The 19,464-nt window shown below is 41.4% G+C and overlaps 1 long non-coding RNA gene across 7 annotated transcripts in view; it reads right to left on the bottom strand.

The window, feature by feature from the left end:
• LOC123368982 overlaps positions 1-18,799 on the bottom strand; it is a 168,519-nt gene extending 149,720 nt beyond the window's left edge. For 4 of the 7 annotated variants that reach the window (XR_006578956.1, XR_006578953.1, XR_006578959.1 and 1 more), the window contains exons 1-3: positions 18,615-18,799; positions 10,445-10,567; positions 7,918-8,114 (exon numbers count right to left, since the gene is read on the bottom strand). This is a non-coding gene — a long non-coding RNA (uncharacterized LOC123368982). Of the gene's footprint in view, positions 1-7,917; positions 8,115-10,444; positions 10,568-13,706; positions 13,797-15,491; positions 15,673-18,614 lie in introns of those variants that run through there. The other 3 variants (XR_006578951.1, XR_006578950.1, XR_006578952.1) reach the window with 3 other exon arrangements.
• Between the last annotated feature and the right edge of the window lie 665 nt (positions 18,800-19,464).

Here is a 19,464-nt window from a genome sequence, read left to right as displayed (position 1 = left end):
GCAGTTCTTCCATCACTGGCAATTTTTTCATCAAGATTAGAAGTTTTTCTGAAAGACATGTATCCGAGGGGTAGCCGTGTTAGTCTGGATCTGTAAAAGCAGCAAAGAGTCCTGTGGCACCTTATAGACTAACAGACGTATTGGAGCATGAGCTTTCGTGGGTGAATACCCACTTCGTCCGATGCATCCGATGAAGTGGGTATTCACCCACAAAAGCTCATGCTCCAATACATCTGTTAGTCTATAACGTGCCACAGGACTCTTTTTGCTGCTTCTAAAAGACATGTTCTGTTAATTATTTTAGGGAAGTTCTATGGCCTGTGTTAAACAGAAATCAGATTAGATGATCACAATAGTCCCTTCTGGCCTTGGAAAGTATAAATCTATGAAAATATGTTCTCCTTTTTTTAAAGCACCTAATTAGCCCCTGCCCAGTCAGCTCCAATCAGGGGAAGCAGATTGGGGCTGATGGAAAAGGCCTGATGCTGGCCTGAGGATTGGAAACATCTGCTGGCCTGAGAAGCCAAGGGCTATAAAGGCAGGGAGGGAGCCAGAAGGCAGAAGGGCAGCCAGGAAGGGAACTGGAGGGCTCCTAGCAGAAGGCTGGCTCTGCCTGGAAAGGAGGAGAGTAATCCTGTAAAACTTGTACATAGATGGACACTGGTGGTGGGATGAAGTTAAGTACATAAAGACATGGGTGTTGCACAACCCTGAAGCCTCTCTGAGCCTGATTGGGGGCAGCAAGTGGGCCCGGGGGGACCTGGACCCTGTTACAGAGCTGTACACCAAGAGTTCATGAATTCTTATTATATACAATAGATAAAAAATATTGTAGAAAAATACACAAATAAATATGCTCTCTGAGAATCTTTGAATTAAATATTGTTGGACACTTGTAAATTAAATATAATGAAACTCAGGAATTTTTCCCCCTGGGGTTTTAAAAGGGCCAGATTGTGTATATCCCCAGTATGGGTTCAGGTGGTGGAGGGCAAATGTGCAAGGAAGCTCCACTCTCCAGCTTTGCAACTCCTCCACAAGGGCCAGACACAAAAGCAGACACTGCACTTGGGGTAAAAGGGGTTGAAGATACTATCAACCCTTGCAGTGCAAATCACCCAAAGGGGGATGGGAAGGAAGCAAGGCAATAGCCCCACCATCTAGCACTGGCTGGCACTCTATGGCGCTGTCAGAGCTACTATATGTCAGCCAAGGAAATCTGGGAGGCACTATGCCTCCTGAGGCACAATCTCTGAGAGGCCTGGTCTACACCTAAAACTTAGGTCAACCTAGCTACATTACTCAAGGATGTGAAAAGTTGATTAAGACGACCTAAGCCGCAATATACATACCTCCAGGTTGACAGAAGAACTCTGCCCCACCCCGAAGGCAGACCAGTGTGTCATACATACACAATGGTCCTTACTGAGAAAAAAGTATGTTCAATCAGCCTGGTTTACATATCAAATTAAAACAGGACAATCCTGTCAGTTCCAATGTATTTTAAAAGATATATTCAAAACCTAAATATTGGACTACCTGGACAATGGTTTTACACTGAAGACTTTATGTAACCTTAAGAATTACAGCCTTATAAAAACAGGATAAAAAAAGAGCAAGTGTGTAACTTTCTAATGCGACAAGAAGAGTAAAACAACATGCACTATTTATAAGAAATCATATGCAAACTCTGTCTAATAAGAATCACTGTAAGTCACGTCTGCTTTGGTTTCATTTCTCATATGATATGAACTATTAGATGGGGAAAACATACGTACCTGTATCCCTAGGGTCAAGTCCTTCAATGTAACACAAGGAGAATGGTCAGGTCAATTTTTAGGACTACTAGCTTTGACTGTGTATCTTTACGGATTGCTGCCCAGACTCTCCTGTCCACTGAATCTGCTCAGTGCTGGGGAAGTGGACTGTCAAGCAGCAAATTACACCCTCTTGGTTCTTATAGTGCATCTGCACCAGCTCTGCCCCTTCAGCATATATTAACACAGCTTAGGGATTGCTCTACTTTATGCCAACTGGCTATGGCCTTGAGAAAACAATAAGCCAATTGTGAACTGGCATAATGATGATGTGCTCTATCCCACCCATTTGCATCCGTATGTCAGTGTGTGTTGGGGGTAGTTAGCACAGGAATTAAATACTCCATTTTACATCACCTGGGGGCTCCTGAGCTACACCAGAAAAATTCTGAGTTGACCAGTTAGAACCAGATTCCTGAACAGTGCAGTGGATGAAACAGAAGAAAAGAATCTGGGCCTGTATTTCTAGGTTTAAAAATAAGCAAGTTTAAGCACTTTAGCTTATAAGGAAAAAGAACATTGTTCTATTTGCAGTTTCCACAGAAAGATCTGTTTGTTGCATACATTAAAAAGAGTATGTAGTTTACCCTGAATATTTAATTTGTTACTTATCATCAAATCCATTTAAAATAACATACTGTTTGTAATTGAACCAAGCATGTAAACTAGAAGGGTCACAGATTAAGTTATTTTTTACTATCTTAATGTTTTATCCTTTTTAATTCTTCCCCCCTCCTTTTTTTTTTTACAGTTTGTTGATGAAATTTGCACAAAGTTGTTTTTCCAGTATTGAAAGGTAAGTTAACTCTAATTATATCCTTCTACAGTTATATTTGGTTATGTATAGTCCAGCTAGGATTTGTAATCAGACCTGGGATATTTCATACTGTATTTTGTTGCAAAAAGGAAGCATCTTTACAAAGTCCTCTTTTTTACACGTTACTCAAAGACCACTGAATTATTATTTTTAATGTTAATATTCTCTTATTTCTGGACAAATTCATGCATCCGACGAAGTGAGTATTCACCCACGAAAGCTCATGCTCCAATACGTCTGTTAGTCTATAAGGTGCCACAGGACTCTTTGCTGCTTTTAAGGTTAACATGACATCTGACAAGCAATAACAGTAGATTCAATTTTTAGAGACTAATGCTGGATATACAACTTACAGCTTTAAGTTATTCCAGAAAAGGAATGGCAGAAACAGTTGCCCACAAAAGTTTACAGACTGTAAGCAGAAAATGGAAAATGTACTGCTGTGTTTTATTAAAGAAGTCATGTAATTGGGTATCTGACTTTAGTCATCCATATAAGTTTACAAACATAAAGAAAAAAGAAAAAAGATAAACTGATATATAACACAAGCCTCCAATCCTACAAAGGGATCCATGTAAGACGATTATTCTACTTGTGTGGATTCTCTAAAGGATGGGAGCCTAAAAAAGATACTCTTTGTCTATTTAACAAGGCAACCAGATCACAAAGTACAACATACTTTATCACAAAGAAAACAAATTATCACATACTTTAAGGTATGCTGTATAATATGTAAAGAGAGGAAATGAGAAAAAATAATTTGTCATCCTAGGCAAGAAGAGCTCAGCTTTAACGTAAGAAACAAAATAATATCTTATTTTCAAGAAAAGCATGTTTGAAAAAAAATAACCCAAAAGTTTTGAGTTGCTAAATGCCTATCTGCCAACATCTGACATATATAAATATAGCTATATGAGGAGAAAAATGAGGATACACCTTTTAGCTCCAGGAAATATGCTGGACTAGAAGATTTTTTTGATGGAAGAATAGAAAATGATAAATATTTACTAAAAATAAATAAATAAAGGATTAACCCTATTAAGGCTCAATTTCAGGAAAGGACATAACATGCTGAACATACGTGTTCAACTTTGACATCAATGGGACTTAAGCATGTGCTTAAAATTAAGCACATTCTTAAATGTTTTGCTGAATTAGATCCTAAACAGGAAAGGTTAGCATGTAGGAGGAATATGGAAATGACAAAAAACCACAAGGCTTTCTGTTGCTAAAGAATAGAGGTAGGAAACCTATCACTGTAAGAGAGAAAATGAAAAAAGTTATATTGAAAAAGCTGAAGAAAAATATGAAGTGCACAGCTTGGAAAACTGCAAAAGAGCAGATAACAGATTTTTCAACACAAAAACAATATTTTTCAATATGAAAACATGTACAAATGTTCATTTTCCCCTTATGTGCATAAAAATACACAAATAAGAAATATAAAACAAGAATGTTTAGAGAGAAAGGGAATGTGCTAACTTCCCAATTTTTTTAAACCTTCTTTAAAATTGCCATTGTTTACATTTTATCAAACTTTGTTTTCAGGAATTTGCTTAAACTCCATATTATGTGCTAGACTCTAATCTAAGATTCCAAGAAAAGAGATTTTTGTAAAGGTAAACAACAATTAATATCACTTATAATAACATCCATAATATAGTAATCATTCCTTAATATATTTGATAACACGAATAACTCAAATTACTACTAACACATAGATGTGTGATACATTGTTTTGGAAAAGGAAGATTTCCCAACATTAATGGCATGTAGAAATAAAGTATTGGAAATCTTTCCCACAGAAAAAATTACAGACAGCCTTACATAAGCATCAAATAGTTTTTAATGCATGATTACCATTTGTGGAATCTGAACAAAATAAATATACAGATAATGATAAGAGGATGACCAAACACAAATTGGTCTTTTAAAGGGAACAGGTGCCGGTTATTATTAAGATCTGTTAGTACTTGTATAGACAATTCATGTATGTTAATAATGACAACATTAAATTTTTTTTTAATATATCATTTATTTAAAATCTATTGTGTGGCAACATGAACTCTAATATACATTCACAAGCCTGATAAATGATTTCAGCAAGTGGAGCTGAGATGTTTTATCTCTTGACTCCTTGGTGGTCAGGGCTAGAAAAACTTACCAGACACCTGACGGTCAGAAAACTAAACCTACTAGTCAAGAGGTAAATATGAAAGATAAGAGTGTTGGGACTCCACCCCTGAAGTTTAGGGGCAACGTCCTGGTAAGAATGCCAGCTCCTCTGCCATCAGCTGCTAGGAAAACAAGGTACTGAGATTTCTACTAGAATGCTGTTCCTGGACTATGTTTGGAGACTCTTTATCTTTTATACTAGTAGCTAGTTAGTAGGCATCTTATAAGTGTGAAGGTCCACCCCCACATAACTGCTGAAAAGGATAAAAAATATTCTATCTCCTCTCTCACCCGCTAGAACATTCTGGCTGCTACCAGGGTATTTAGGTCTCCACTACTCTATCCCTCCCCAAGTCATCTGGTTGCTGTGAAAGGCTGAGGGAAGAGATCCCCATTCCCAGCCTCCATTTTCAGGTCCTCTTCCCCTGTAAATAACTTCAGTGCCTGCTTCTGCTGCTGCTCACAATGTTCCAAGACAGCAGCAGCAAACTGACGTTTCTGGCAGTTTCACCATTGCCTACAGGTTTCTGAACAGGAATGTGAAACTGATTAGACTTTCACTAATACTGCTACTGTTTGGCAAATCTACAAGCAGAAGCAGAGGCACTAAAACTGCCTGCAGACTCAGGAAGGTGATACTACAGTTCACATTTGGTTCATGTTGGAAAGGTTATCTTTGTAACAATAAGGGCTATAAACTTAATTTATTTTTAAATGAAAATTTTGATTCTGCAGAAATTAGTGGTGTAGATGCCCTCACTTGCTCAGGTAAGCCTGCCATTTGCCCAGGGCAAGTTGATTTTCCAAACTCTGTATATGACTATCTTTTGTGCATCTAACACAACACTGCCCAAAGTGGTGTGGAGTGTGTAACTTTGTGCATCCTGCTAGTAACAACTGTGTCTGCCACCTTAAGGAGCACCCAATGGTACATCACATCAGTGCCCAACTGCAAACCATGTGACTATGGTGGCACTGTAAGGTAGTGCCCGCTACTAGTAACTAGGAGATAATTTATCCTTTCTGGTGATTGTACCATCTGTTTTTCTTTCTTTTACCAGTATTTCTACTTTTACTTTCTTCTGGTTCTCTTGATTTCTTCCTTTTTCTCTGGCTCCCTTTCTTCAACTCACTCTCACTTCCCCATTACTGCTCCTGTCACATACCTATTCCCTGCTTCTCTGTTCTTTGTGGGGGGAGAACTTGTGTTGCTTTCACATACACTTTCTTTAGACCTTCCTCCCCTTCTTTGCCATCATTCACAAATAATACAGAACCTTCTTGTACTAGGGCAGCCAACTCCTGATTGCCCCCTTGTAGCCAGCAGAGGCTCTGCCATGGCCTGCTTCTGGTTTCCCCCTTCATGGCCCCTTAAGATTTCTACACAGTCTTTCTCATGGCTAACACCCCCTTCCTATCTGGGGTTGGTTAAATAATAGAGACAGTTCAAAACAGTCCTCAAGGTCCTCAAAATAAAATCCATTACTACAACCCAAAAGTTCACACTTAGCTCAGGCTCTTCTACCACACACGGAGTTCTTCTCCTTCCCCAGTCAGCTCTTCACAAAGCTGCCACTCCTGGCCCACTCTAGTGGAAGCTCAGCCTTCTGGATTTGGCTTTCTTCTCCTGTCAGCATTTCCCCAGTTCCTATGGAGAAGGCAGCACATATACTGCTCTCCTTCAGAGAGCTCCTCGCGATTGGCTGGGAAAGAGGGGACCCTGCCTCATCCTACACAACAGAGCTCCTGCTCCTGAGCCCTTAAAGGGACAGTGTCCTGGGTTTCTCACCCCCATCCAACTACTAATTCCTCAGAACCACTTCCTCTCTTCCAGCTTCTGCCATTTCCTGAGACTTTGTTTATTCCAATGTTTCTGGAACAGGGTTTTCTGGCCTTCCTCTAAGTTTAAAGGGCCAGTATACTCCATTACACTTCTGATTCCCATACTCTGTCACTTTCTATCCCTTCGCTGATTGAATGGGACCTCTTTCAAAACATTCTGCTGGCTGTCTGATAGCAGAAGGGAAATAAAGAATATCAGTATAGATGTGCAATGTTACAATATCACCACAGTTGCACATGGAGAACACCCACAGAGAGTTTCTGCTCATTTAAACATAAAAGCAGGAGTCTTGGTAGTGATTGTACCCACAATTGCAGGGAGAGCACTTCCTCCGCAATCCAGGTAAAGGCATTTGTAATCACTCTATGTGAACACAGTGGCATATGACATTGTAAGTATTATTATTATTTAAGCACTAAGAGTGTGATGGACACAATAAAAGATACAATTCCTGCTCCAAGGACTTTACAGTTTAATCAGCATATCTAATGGAATTCAATCAGAATTCCAGATTAGTTTAGTTTACTTAAACCAACTTTCACAAAGATACATAGTGCAAGTGCACATTTATTAACATCCATGTATGCAAACCAACAGAAAATAAGTACATTATAAATTTTGATACCGTAGTTACACAAATACTAGTGTAATCAGTTTTTACAGAATTTTCTCTAAATTTCAGAAAGATTGAGAGAGATAGAAAGTGTGTGTCTAGAAGGAGAAACAGATTTAAAATTTATGAAAAGAGAAACAAATTCACATTTCCATTTCTAGAAGCAATACTACTGTATCCCACATTTAGATGATAAAATTATCCAGAGAATAATGAGACCCCTGGTAGATATGCTGTATGTTTTCTAACCCTAAGCTAAATGAGGATTTGTTGGATACATAACTCAAATTTCCCAATTCACATTTTTACCCATAGTCCTTTTTAATATTGACATATTAATAACTACTGGAAAATTCAACAATTTCAGTGTACTTAGAGTAAAATTTTCTGATCTTGTGACTCAATATCCACAAAATCTTAGTGCCATTGAGAAGGACATGTTTTGACAAAAGTAATATATAATTTACCTAAAGTACTGCCAAGAAAACATAATTAGAAAGGTATGTATAAATGTAATTAACCCCAAAGTCACACCTTTTTATAGCACAGTGTTAAAACTACTCTAAGCAAAATATTTTAATTTTTAGTACTCTTATTTCATACTCTTTGACACATAAAAGAAAACAAATCTGGGGGGAAAAACAGAACTTACATTATCTTGGTAAGCAGGCTCCAGAATGCACCCTGAGGCGTCACACTAGGGCCCCGACCATGCAACTGACTTCTCACAGGTAGAACCCATCCCCAGTGTGGAGCCTCATTGACTTCAATAGAGTCCCACCCACACAGAGTCAACTGCAGGATCTGGACTTATGTAGAAATTACAATAATGAAAGCTCCTTCACACACCTGCAAAAATAGGTAGGGAGATAAAAAAATTTAATTATTAATATGCTCTTGAGTCTTCTCACAGCCTGTTTAAGTGTAGTATTTATGATTTTTTTTCATTTGCATGTCAGTTTTAGTATTTGTTTTTTATTTAATTCTCTTTTTTTTAAACATGGGTTTGAAAAAAATCTTAAGGATATGTACATTAACTGATATAATATTCATTAACATCCAGGAAGCTTTTACTGTTATATGGTACAAATATATATTTCGACATATTTTAACACATTTTTTAATTATTAATGACTCTTGTTTCTTTGGATTATTGGGCAAATACCTATTTAGGTTCTGAGCCTGGAAGCTGAACTATGCAGGCCGATCCCTGAGCCAGTCCGGAGTCCCAAAGAAGTCAATGGGCTGCATGCTGGCGCAGGGGTGTGACTGTGTCAAGCAGCTTCCAAGATCAGGGCCTTAGAAAATATGTAATAAAAAATTATCATGAAAATCAGTTTAGCACTAAGCCACTTTTTAAAGTTAAATTTGTTGGCCTTTTAAACAAAAAATCTTATGAAAACAAAGTATTGTTGATTATTTGCTAAAATTTAGCTTTTAAATCAAAGATGTTTAAGATACAAGAAGTGCAAAAAGTCATTTTAAACAAATAAACATATCTCATTCCCTGTTCACACAGAACTTACATTCAGGGTTTTTTTTTAAAGAACACTTCTAGGTTGAGTCCATTCAGGGAAACATCAACAGTGATCATGTTCATATATATATAAACTACAAACTCCTTAAAAACAGGTTTGTAATGGACAAGGGACACTGTCAATAGCCATCATGAGTCTAGCCTTCAAATTTGACACTCCTAGAAACTTGCAGAGGGAAAGGTGTCTCCTCTTTTTAAACATGCACACAGATACAGAAGTAACTAGTAATAGAGAACTAGTTCTCAAAAACAAAAGCTACAAGACTTAAGAAACCAGTTCATAAACTAGAAGCAAATATAAATACATTCATAATATAAACACAATTCTGTTGGAATCACAGATACCATACTATCTATCTGTTCCTCTGCTGGCTCTATTCTTGTGAGCAGACAAAAAAATTAAACTGACAAGAATCCTGTGTTCTACAGAGATCAGAGTCCAAAGTTATCAAAGTTTTCTATCCCCTACCATCTCTCCTGTGAGTGAGCAATGAAGCAGATAAAATGTGTGCCCACTTTCACAATCCCAACAAATCCAGTGTCCTGGGTTTAAGGCAGTTTGGCTCCTATAAATTTGAGACCAATCACTGTGATAGTGAGGAGTATTTTTTTAATTCAGTAACATGTTATATGCAGAGCCCTGAGCATTCTGTGATTCCATGGCTGAGGAATTCACCCCTTTCTGCAGAATTGTGTTGCAGAATCTAAACTTTCATTTAAAAAAAACTATGGGTGAAATCTTGGCCTTATTTCTAATTGTTATGGTTGTAGAGACAGCTTCCAAAACATCAAATGAATGTAAACTGATGCAATGTTTCCTGCCTGAATCTGCAAAGAACCTGAAACAATAGCTCTGAGAGGTGTGATGTGCCCTATTCCTTGCAGTCAGGGCCCCTTGGATTCTATGATTCTGCACCCACAGAATTTGGCATTTTCCCAAGATGGCATGGAATTTGGTCTATTGCTGCAGACAGCCACCCAAAATTTTGTGGTCTGTCTCGTTGCCCTGCTGCCTTCAGTTACCTTTTGCTCTCCATCTTTCCCTAAAAGAGGAGATTAAGTGGACTATAGTGCATGCTTCCTACACTGTTCCATGGAGCTAGGCAGCAGAGTGTGTCTAAGAGCTGAAGTCCGGTTTGCAGTTCAGTGAGTGGAGAGAGCCAAAAGTATAGCTTGGTGAGCTTGATAGAGTAGAGAACAGCACAGCAGCGAAGGCCTAGGGAGCCAGGTAAATGAGACATTGAAGCCGGCCACAAACCCTTCTTCTCTGACAGGGATGGAAAGAAGGTGGTTCTAAACCAGGCTGCTAAGAAAATATCATGGGAATCAATGCCTAGGATTGGAGCTGGGCCATCTGAAAACCCTAGCAAAAAAATCCATCCTCAAAAATAATTGTAAAAAAATACTCATCAATCAATTTTACGTCAATTAGTGTTTTCAATGATGAGCCACCCATGTGTGTGTTTGTGGTATGACAGGGGGATTAGAATGAAAGGTATTACATACTGATAGAATACATTAATCCAGAGCCTTCAGGATTGTTTCCACAGAATTTGGTCCTTCTGTGCCACAGAGTATACAGGGCCCTAATTATATGTCCCTTCATGAAGGTGCAAAATAACAGAAGTGCAGTTCAGATTACCTTTTTTTGATATTCACCAAGACTGCAGTTAACAGGCGACAGGCCTATAGAATGCACTGCACTTCACCACTTTCTCTGTAACTTCCTGCTTCTCTTCCACTCCCACTTAGCCTCTCCCCAGACCTAAAAAAAGGTTCAGTGATACACATTCATTCAATGAAATATTTTCAATGTGCGCTAACTTTTTAAGAAGACAATGGATATTAAACAACCACCAGAAATTCCTGTTACTGCATAGAACTAGCATTTAATTCTGTTATGTGAAATAACTTTTTATATATTTTATGTCCTGCTTCACCCTCTTACAGACTACACATGCATTGATATTCTTTTCCTCACTATTCTGCTGTAGCTGAACATTTTTGGCTTGTGTTTCTTCAGCAGAAGAGGCAGAGTTGAAATCAAAAGGTTATATGGCAGTTAGATTTAGGCAACTAGTGAAAAAGGCACTAACTGAAAAAAGTGTAGAGACAGCCACAAAGGGAAGAAAGGCAGGGGATAGTCAGTGAGGAAAGGTTAATAGGAAGCTGAGCGAAAGAGGAAAGGTTAGTAGGAAACAGGGTGTGTGAGAAGTGTCAGAGAAGTGAAAGTGAAAGAGAGAAAAAGGGATGGAACAAAAAAAGAAACAAAGGCCTTAATTCAGCAAAGCATTTGAGGCAGAATTTTCAAAAGCACTCAGTACTGACCTAACTCTGCTCCCATTGAAGTGAAAGAGAGAGGTCAATTCTGAGAGCTTTTGAAAATCCCACCCTTAAGCATGTGCTTAACTTTAAGCTCATAAATAATTCCACCCCTGTGCTTAAGTCCCACTGAAGCCAATGTGACTTGACCACAGGCTTAAGTGCTTTGCTGAAGCAGGATGTGATTACTTATGTGCTTAAAATTATGCACATATTTAAGAGTTTTGCTGAATCTGGTTTCATGAAAACCAGAGAAAAAGTTACTGAGAAATCAAAAAGAAACAAACTCTGAAATCCACATTAAAAAATAAATGAGTTCCTGGTTATTTCTTTATGCTCTGAGCATAAAGGTTGGATTACTGCCTGGTCTCTTTTTGGTTTAAATATAAAAATAAAAACTTATTTTTAATACAATGAATATATTGTAACACAAGCAATTACCTCTGGCGAAAGATAATTAATTCAGTGAGTGATACCATTAATACTAAAGTAATTATTGACACAGGGTTCCAGCCTTAACTGTTAAGGGGACTCACAGTCCTCTATGCCTACTTGCACTTGAACTTCCAAAACAGATTGTGTAATTAGCTGGGAGAGGGTTAATCTTTCCAATATTACTATCTCTATGGTAACAGGACCACAGAGATAGAAGGAGCTGTGGAAATCATGAAAGCAGCCAAGAAGGCGGTGCTCTCCATTACTCCTCACTCTATGATACTGCTACCATAGAGAAAGAGACGACACAGAGACACTCTCTCATAAGTATACCCCAAATCATCTGGAACACTGTCAGTATACCACAGGTTACCTGTTATCTCTGTCCATCACCTGGAGCCTACGGACTACATTTTGCATACCACTATTTAAAACTATTCTCTACCAACAAGACAAGGAAAAAAGAACATATTTATGTAATCATTGAATTATACTCCAAAAAATCCTGAAATTTATCACACTGCTCCTTATTTTTCAACCTCTGGTCATCATTTTCACACCTTTCCTAATTAATTTAAAACTGTGGAGTAGTACCAAGGTTACTGCTGGAGGCATGTTGTTCTGGAGCAATGCAAACAAATGGATGAAATATTCTGAAACATATCCAGAAAACTGAAAAAATAGGCTTTATATTAATTTGCAAAATAAATAAATAAAAACTGTAAATAAATAATATTCTTAAAATAAATGCAAAAATACAAAAACCCTACATTTAAATCTCAATATTTTACAAAGAAGATTAATGGGGAGAGTGAAGGATTAACTCTCAAATTCTATTCCTACTCTGCCCCTTTCTGATGATCTTGGGCAATTCACTTAATCTTTCTATGCTTTGTTTTACCCATCAGTAAAATAGGTATAATAAAATAATACTTTGCACTTCACAGAGATATTGTGCGGCTCAATAAAAGTTGATGCATGCTGTGAGGGCCTACAGGCTGCACACCAGAAATGAGAAATTGGAGAAGGAATTGAACAACCTAAATTAAGCCAGGCTTGGGGAAAACAGATTAGGTAGAAAAAAAGCGAATAAGTAAATGCTAGACAAAGAGTTTACGTTAGAGGTGCCAAATCCTGCATTAATTTCAATGGCATTCCATTCAGATGCAGGGATTCACCCATACAGAATTCAAGGCTCCAGTGCTTCGAACATTTGCACTTATGTTCAACTTTATTCATGTGAGTCATTCTATTGATGAGACTACTCAGGGGGAAAGTTAAGCACATGCATAAATGTCTACAGGATCAGGGCCCAACGTTGGTATTATATTTAAAGAAGTTATTGTGTCATTGACAATTATTTTTGCAAAGCCATGGACAACTGAGGAGGTAATAAAAGACTGAGAAAAACAATTATGATATCTATTTTCAAAAAAGGAAAGAAGACTGGTCCTGGTGATTACCATTCTGTACATCTGCGGTGCCCAAACTTTTCCTGTCGTGTCCCCCCTTATCTGTAATGGAATAAGTCTGTGCTCCCTCTCCATTACTGCACAGTTGGCTCAACAGAGGAGCATGGGCTGAAGGCGGAGCTGGGGGCAGAACTGGGGATGGGAGAGGAGCTGGGGCTAGAGGCAGAGCTGGCATGGGGATGGAGAAGGAATGAGGGCAGAGCTAGGCTGGAGCCAGAACTGGGCTGGGGGTAGAGCGGAGCTGTGGCTGGGCCAGAGCTGGGCAGGGGGCAGAGCGGAACTGGATTGTACTCCCTCCTTGCCCCCTGTGGTGGCTGGCCTGGGCCCTGCCATGCACCCCCCAAATGTTTGGGGGCATGCCCCACAGTTTGGAGACCACTGCAGGGGTGCCAGAACAGTGGAGGGCCAGGAAGCCCATCACTTCTAAAAGTGGGAGGGCTATGCCCTCCCACTATTTACCGGCCATAAAGGTGAGCGATGAGGAGATGGGGCAGAGAGGAGTGAGCGGGGGGGGGGGAGGGTTTTGAGGGGAAGAGGCGACACAGGAGTGGGGCCTTGGGGGACAGGGTTGGCACAGGGGCTGGACCACTGCTATACATCTAAGTTCTATCACTGCTAAAATAAAACATTCAGTGAAAGAACTGAATAGTCATGAAGAGTAAACTACTTTCTCACCATTAAATGTTTTCTCTTCAGTTCAGGGTTGAAGCTCATTGGCAGGGCACTGTGGAGAAGTTTGCTGTGCCACTGCCCCTTGAAACTAATCTATGGATAAATATAGGGTTTCAGTTTCAACAAATGCCAAACTGGCACCTTTCAGGAGTGCTAAATTAACAACAAAAACATTAAAACAGTAAGTGTATTGATATTTAAAAACTAGCAACTTTTGGACAGGTTTATCGATATGCTACTGTGGAATCAAAGCTCAGTAACATCTCACTTCTTTACTTAGCCCCAACAAAGGAGGATGTGCTTCATTACTCTTTGGGGGCCTGGTAGCTATTTCAGGATCAATATCAGGGGTTTAGAATTAAATATAGTATATCCCAGCCTTTCTTGCCCATAAGGCTCGTACTTATCTTAAGAGAATCATGACAGTTGGAAGACTAAAAAGTGAAATTGAGGGTTGGCTATTCAGAGTTCAGAGGCAAGGCATGGTAAAAATGTGCTACAATTTTTTAAACAAAATATTTGTAAGAAGGTCTACAAAACAGATGTACTTCTCAGTCCTGCAAACACTTTTTATTTGGTGTACTGTGTATTATCATGAGAAGTTCCATTGATTATGTCTACACTGGTGAATTTAGGACCTTTAATTCACCAACATTGCAACACTACCAGTTAACAAGGGTAGATGTGGTATAACAAAGTCTTATCTACACTACAGCCTCTATCACTGCTATCGCAAGTGATGCTGCAACTGTCATGAGTTATGGCTCCTAAATTTGCCAAGGTAAGCTGAAGACTGGATGGCTATGGTAGGAAGTAGAGGATGGGTGGTAAGAGGACTCTTGCCAAGCCTCACGCGGTACATCCAGAAACCCCCTAGCCCTCCATACCCAAATCTCACCTCACTGAACCTCAAACCCTGCATCTGGAGCCCCCCCTGCACCCATACCCCCTGCCTCTGGACCCCCATCCCTGCACCCAGACCACCTCCCCACTGAGCTCCCTGCACTCAAACCCCCACCCTGATGCCCCACCCCCTGCACCACCCTGAGCTCCCACATTCAGACCCCCATGCCGCTGACCCCCAACTAGCTGCACCCAGATCCCCACCCCACCTAGACCCACTCCCCCAGCACCCAGACCCCCACACCCAGACCCCTCCGCTGAGCCCCAACCACCTTCACCTGGAAGCCCCTGCAGAGTCCCATTGCCTCTGCACCTGGAACCCGCCTCGCAACGAGCCTCTGTGCATCCAGATCCCCACACACACATAGACCCCCCCACTGAGCTACCTCCACCTAGATTGTTCCACACAGAATCCTCTCACCCTACACTTGGATTCCTCCACACTGAGCCCCTCCACATTTGGATCCTGCCTGGTTGAGCATGCCTTCCCCACACCTGGTATGCCTGGCGCAGTGGGGCAGAGCCTAGGGTGTTTCTAGGGCAGGCCCAGGCCTTGTGCTGTGTCAGGGTTGGGTGCAGCCTCACCACTGAGTCCATGTCCCAGGTATGGGGGGGCTGCAGGGTGATCTCCCACTTTCGTGCAGTCAATCGCTTGTGGTCCCCACTGTCATGCTGGAGCCTCTGCATTTATTTATTCACAAATAAAACTTGCATAACTTTGCATAATTTTTATTTTTTTGGCACAGATTGACATCAAGAGTAGATGAGATACAGAGACAAGTTGGGCAAGTCTGGGCTCAAATTGGGCGGGGGGGGGAATCCCCCAAGCTCCACCCACAACCCAAGTTCTGCCCATTTGGGATACCAAAATGAGATGCCACTCACAATAGATTGTGCAGGTGTTCAAATCTGATCATACATGTTCTGCTGGGCTCCTCAGGCTTGGCACCCCTCAGGGTTTGGATACACCCACTGGATTATTAAGATGCAGGAACTACAGACCAGTGTCTAAGGCCCTGGCTCCAAGTATTACTTGATTATGACAGAATCTCAATGTTCATTACAAACAAAAGTGTCTAACCTTCATGGTTATGAAAAAAATCTTAAAAACATGAACCAAGGGTAATTGATGCAATAATGTGCATCTGAGTCTGCAGACAGCATCCAGCAAAGGCAGCCATTATAGCCAGAGAGGAAGCTGCCTGGCCTGAAATTCATCATCAATAGCAGACCAAGCCCCTGCTGATCTGAGAGGACCTGGCCTGGTCAAGGTAAAGAATTGGGGATTGACTGTCCCTTGGCAGCTCAGAGACCCCCCTAGGCTCTGTTCTTCCCTCTAACCTTTAGCTTCACTGGTCATATTGAGGAGGGGGAGTGGGGGAAAGTGGTAATACACTCCCAAATGCCTCCCAATTGTGACACCAGAATGGACATCACTCACTGTAAATTGCACACATCTTCATAATATGGTCATCCCTTTCCTTTCTCATATGCTGTGATCAGCAGTTAAGTAGTTAACAATTTTGATATTTAAATAACTGTAATTGTACAATATTTGAGTCAATACCCCATTGAGATCAATTGAAGTAGTTAAGAAATCAAGACATCTTCCACTGGTTTCTATTTGTTCAGATCTGTTCAGTTATAAGTAATAATGAGAATAACTTTTTTTAAATTAAGTTTCACTAGTTATCTTAGATTTGAGATATGGTGAGATAGTAGTGAATGACTGTATTTCTCAGTGTCTTGGAGATCTAAATGCTTGTTAGAGAGAGCCAAAGAGAGCAAAATTTCAGGAAGTGTTTATTTTCTTAAAGTTTCAAATGGAAGTTTCTGCCTTTCTATGAAATAATCTAGAAAATTCAAGTAGGATGTTAGTTTATGGCCCTGATCTTGCAAAAACTTATATAGAAAGTATATGATTATTAAAGTCAATGGGACTACTCACAGTCCATAAAGTTAGCTATGTCTCTAAAATCTTTACAGGATAGGGGCCTAAGCATGTTAAGTAAGGAGTCTAAATGTGAGGGCAATGATTAGACATTAGGGGATACAAAATCTCACTTTAGCTACAATCTTGGTGAAACCTTAACTATGAAGTTATGATTGACAACACCATAATTCACACTACAGACCAGAGCAATTACAACCTGTTGTGTAGGCTGTCAGATCTCCATGGTACACCTTTTCTCTATATACTGTTTTTGCATTATAGTTTAAAAATGGTTATTCATAGAAAAATGATGTCTAGAATGTTGACTATGAATCAGTGTGTATAAACTAAACACATACAAATGGTATAGACAGTACTATAGTTTTTCTTTCACTGCTTTCACTGAAACAAATTTTTTATACTTTATCAGTTCAAAGGTCATTTTTTTGAAAGTTTGATTTTCACTAATCTTTTAGTAAATTAAGGGTGAAAATTTGTATGTATCTTTACTGCTATAAAGTGATTAAATATTTTTAACACAATTTAAAATAGCTAAACTTTACAAGCTGAAGTTTTTCAGGTGGCTAGTGCTGATTATGAACTTGTTTCAAAGATAATTAGAGGGAAAGGATATAAAAATTTAAAAATCACTTTTGCAATGTACTATGTAACATTTCCACTAAGTTTGAAGGACAATGTAATAAATTAAACACAGAATATCAATGTATGCAATGTTGTTGTAGACATGTTGGTCCCAGGATATCAGAGAGACAACATAGGTGAGGTAATATCTTTTATTGGGCCAACTTCTGTTGGTGAAAGAGACAAGCTTTCGAGCTTACACAGAGCTCTTCTTCAGGTCTCTCTACATAATGGTAATGTTAGTTATGTGATTATTTGTGTTATTTTTGCACTGCCGTTTCACTGTGAAGTTCCAGAACTGCATACTTTTGATCATACAGCTCTAGAAGTGTGCAGTGAAATCAATAGATATTAGGCCCTCAGCTTACAAACCTTTATACCTGTGAATAGTTTTGCTGAGCTTAATGGACTCACTCACATACATAAAGGGAAAGATTTTCAAAGATTATAAAAGTCACTGGGAGTAAGGCACCTAACTCCCATTTGTGCCTTTGAAAATCTGCCCCAAAATTAGATATGTAAACAAGTGTTTGCAAGATCAGGGCCTTGTTTGTTTAATCTTTTTTCTTAAGGAAAGGAAAAGAAGTTACATGAAATATCTTACAATAATTTTACATTACGGTTATAATTTTAGGCCCAGCCCCTGACCCTCCAAGCTACTCTGCACTGGTGCAATGGATGGATTCTGTGCAAGCACAAGGGTCCCTCACAGGAGCGGGTCCTTAAACAGTTAAAAGCCAAGTGTAGTCTAGTAGTTTGAACAGGGGACTAAAAGTCAAGCAGACCTGACTTCTTATCCTTCCTCCACAGCCCTGAGCAAGTCACAACCTCCATCTCAGTTTCCCCATCTGTAAAATGGGGATAGTGATACACCAAACTAGCAGGTGGGATACCATGTTTAGTCAATGTTTATGAAGTGGCTCCATGATGAAAGAGTCCATAGACACTGCTAAGCCTTGTTAAATTCCAAAGCTAACACTTTCAAAGGAAATCTTAATTTGCCTACATTGAAGGTAGGCAGTCTGTCCAGTGGCTAGTTATACACTCTGGGCCCAATGGTGCCCTCAGATGGGCCCACACAGCCACAGCCCACTTCAGGCAGAGCTGCCTAGCTGTGTCTGAGGGCAGAATTGGGCCAAATACAGCGCTGATGTAAACTGACTTGTGGGAGCTGCTGTGGCCAAGGCAGAATCGGGCCCCGCAGGCTACAGCTGTGCCATGGGGGCGAGTTACTCTGAGCGCCTCAAACTTCTGCGTGGCCTGGCTGGGGGGTGGCGGGGGGGTCGGGCTGTAACGCGAGCGCTGCACTGGCAAGGGGCTTGGGGATGGACTGGTTTATTATCGGGTGCGCTTAAGTTTCTCGATGTTGCCCCCCCTTTTTTTCCCCTCTCTCTGATTCTCCCTCCCCCGCCCCCCTCTCGCCCCCCCTTTACCTTGACAAGTCCATGGGGCTGATGGTGAATGACTGTCTCTCTCCCCAGGGTCTGGGGCTCTGGGTGACATTCCCCCCTTCCCCCCCCCGTGAGTGGCGGTTGGGTTGCTAGCGCGGGAGCGCGCGCTAGCGGGGAGGGGGTGGAGCGCGCGCCAGCGGGGAGGGGGAGGGGTGCTATTGACAGCAGCGCCGTGTCCGTAGCGCTGCCTCAGCGCGAGCGGCTCTCCCCCTCGCTCCCCCCCCCCATTCCCGGCATGCCCCAGGGCAGCGGGGCTGGCTCTAACGAATTTGAATGAAGAGCCCTGCGCTTTCGGCGCCATTTTCGAGTGATGCCCGATCGCATCGCTGCCGCGGGGGAGCCGGAGCTGGCGGGGCCGCTGGGCTGGGCGCAGACCGCCGCCAAAAATAACCGCGGCGCGAGGAGGCGCCCGCACAGACGGTAAGAGCCGGAGGGAGCGGCCGCGGGGGGAGGGTGTTGTCCGGTTAACGGGGTCGACCCGTGTCCCGCCTCCGGGAAAAATCCACCCGAAACCCTGTCGGGGAGCGAGCGGTGGGGATCCCGGCCCCGGAGGCAGCAGTGAGGTGAGCAGGGCGGCGGTAGCGGCGGCTCCTCAGCGTATCTGTCACTGTCAGTCTCCAGCCTGGGAGGATCGGGGCCCGGAGCGCCCGCCTGTCTCAGGTAACCCCCGCCCCAGGGCGGCTGAAGGGAGCATCTCCCGGGCAGAGACCCTGTCTGCGGTAGCGCTCGTGCCCCCCGCCCCTCCCCCGCCTTCGCGAGCGGCTCAGCCACAAGCAGAGATGGGCAGGGAAGTTAGAGGCAGGCTGGGGACCCGGAGCACCCCGAGCGGAGG

The sequence above is a fragment of the Mauremys mutica genome, chromosome 1 (assembly GCF_020497125.1).
Source record: "Mauremys mutica isolate MM-2020 ecotype Southern chromosome 1, ASM2049712v1, whole genome shotgun sequence".
In the NCBI taxonomy this organism is placed as follows: domain Eukaryota; kingdom Metazoa; phylum Chordata; order Testudines; family Geoemydidae; genus Mauremys; species Mauremys mutica.
The sequence above is the reverse complement of the archived record's forward strand: the minus strand, read 5'-3'. Positions and strand labels throughout refer to the sequence as shown.